Source organism: Ornithodoros turicata, chromosome 2 (genome assembly GCF_037126465.1).
Source record: "Ornithodoros turicata isolate Travis chromosome 2, ASM3712646v1, whole genome shotgun sequence".
Taxonomy (NCBI): Eukaryota; Metazoa; Arthropoda; class Arachnida; order Ixodida; family Argasidae; genus Ornithodoros; species Ornithodoros turicata.
In genome coordinates this window covers 145,115,184-145,117,896 of record NC_088202.1, presented here as the reverse complement: position 1 = coordinate 145,117,896, position 2,713 = coordinate 145,115,184, and positions in this window count along the sequence as shown.

The window sequence follows — 2,713 nt, the reverse complement described above, 5'->3', positions numbered from 1 at the left end:
CCATCTTTAAGGTCACGTGTGCCTTGACGTTTGCTCTGACGTGCGACCAAGACCTGTCCAGGATGCATTGCGTTTGCCCAGCACGCTTTCCTCTACGGAGCAATACACTGGATGCACCCCTGTGTTCCGCGCAGCCCATTTCTCGCAAAGACATGTAACAGACACCGATTTGGTACCAAGATCGTGATTGCATCGCATCCATATTGCCCTGAACACAGGAGCAGTTTCGTAAAATTGGCAGATTTAGCACGCTTCTGACCCCAAAACCCCACCAAAAACATGCCTCGATTTTTTTACAAGTTACGCAGAAATCCTTTCGCCTCACACCTACAAAAAATCGCGATTCGTTCTTGATCGTGCTTCACGCGGCGATTTTTTAACCCCCCAGAGCGTTGAAATCGTGCGCGCGCCAAAAGCGGACGATATTTCAAAGTAACTGCGTACACACATGTTACTTGATCAACTTCGTAGGAGAACACAGATAGAATACTGAATATACAACAACAACAACAGCAAGATAAACGATAACGACACACATATTTACACTAGTGCAAGTCTGTCGAACTCAAACGTCGTGGGCGTCCGAACTTCGCGGAGGTCAGAAAACACGCGACCACTTCGTAGCTTTGAAAAGAGACGACTGTTTTATTTATAAAAAGAAGGGAGAGAAAAGAAAGCACCAGAAACCACCAAAAAGCACCAGAAAGCACCAGCGGAGGCATCAGAAACAGTGACCATCAGGGTTGCACTGACCTATTCGGGGACGTTCCAACGAGGGGTGCAGGTGCAGCGCCCCATAAGTAACATGAACTGGTTGACAAGCCCCCGTGGCTCACATGAACAGTCGAAAAACACAGTTCGACTGGCATCCTCAACAACATTCGTCGTTACGTTGTGATATTCGCCACACTAGTGACATGACTTTCTGTGTTTTCATTTAGCTTGACATCTGTTGAGGATGCGGTTTCCTCCTCCCACACATAATAGCAACAAAGTCCCACAGCTGGCCGAACACCTTTCCACTCCTCCAGTTTAATATTTCTCTGTACCTGTGCACATCTTCAGCTGGAAGATGCAGGAGTGTTATAAAATGGATCCTCTTGGATATAGTGCTGCTGTGAACTCTGCTGCGTTCTGTATTGCCTCAGTTGCTGAAGAGCGCAAGTTGTACATCGTTGCTGCGTGCTTGACGACGCCTCCACGCTCCAGCGCACGCATTTTTGCCGTGACCCGGAGCCGAAAAACTCCATCTCTTGGTGGTGACATTACAACACATCTCAAAGTATACTGGAACCTGTTTTTAAAATGAGCGGTTGCAGACGTATACTGCACTCCCATACAGGGGGCCGTGGTCTTCCATGTGCTGTTCGATGGTCGACAAAGCAAGCAGGGCTGCCGCGCTATCATGTCGGGTGTCGTCGGATATGACGGCGTAGCAGAGCTCCAGAGGATGCAGTCACTATACGCACGTGAAGAGTGATTTTGTTTTTTTGTTTTTTTATGCCAATGGTAACTTTGAATTTCTTTCGGCAGAATGATCGCCCAGTTCTCGGAAAAGTCAAAATGAAGCACGACGTGGCCAGGCCTCACAGCACACTTCTCCCGATGAGTGGCTTCCCGCTGAATCTTCCTCAGATAACCGTGATTCACAAAAGTACCGACCCATCGCTGCAAAACGGCGAGGAATTCGCTCATCGATATTGTCCGTCTTAGCAGTCCTCCGTTCTCCCATGTAGCGAACAGGATCTCCTCATCGTCGGGGATACCTAAACTTTCTGGTGTCGGGGCTTCCGAATCGGGACACTGGTCACGGTCTCCTGAGAGGCATGCTTCAGAGTTGATGTCGCAGACGCACATATTGATGATCTCCTGTAACGTCAGCTCTTCCTCGCTGTTGTTTATGGCCGCTGTCGTCGTTAATTCAAAGTTTGCGAAATATGTACATACGCATTCTTCCCTGCACTGACCCATATGTCGGTCGAATTGAGTAGAACTCGCTTAGGCTGAGCTTCACATCAAGATATTTTGTTTTAAATTTCCTATACGCTTCGCAGATAGAACAGGTCATATGACGCTTTGCTTCAGTCGTCCTCTGTCCCCCTTCCTTTGCTTGTACGACGTCCCTTGCTCTTGGGCTCTGGACGGAGCAGTCCGGCTCATCCACGCTGTGGAAGCTCATCGCTGCTAGCAAGTCCTCTTCCTTCAGGTGACCGGGTCTTCAGGATCAGGTATAGCCCACACATGCGTCTCTGCAACCAGTCTCTTATTTCGACTTGCGAATCATATACCGCGTTGCTTCTGGAAATGACTTGCTGTATGTCCCGCTCTGACATCAAGGAAGGAAGGAAGGGTGAGAACCTGGCAGCGTACGTGCTGTGACTTGCTCTCTCCGTAGGCTGTCCTGACGTTCCGAAGCAGGTGGTCACTCAGCCTATTGTTGGATACTTGACGTCCCAGGAAGTGAAACGTCAAAAGCCCTCTCGATCTGTCGGCACGTCTTCACTGATTAAGTGCTTCACTGATTTCCATCTGCTTTTTCCTCAGGTACGGCGTCGAAGGCTTTTTTTACGTTTCCTCACTGGTGTCACGTCGATTCCTTTTGTGTCTGTATGAGCTCGTTAATCTCACCAGTAGTTTCGTCGGGCGTTGCGAAAGGCACATCATTGCAGTTGCTTCTAGAAGGGGAGGGGATGTAGGGGGAAGGTGCGGTCGG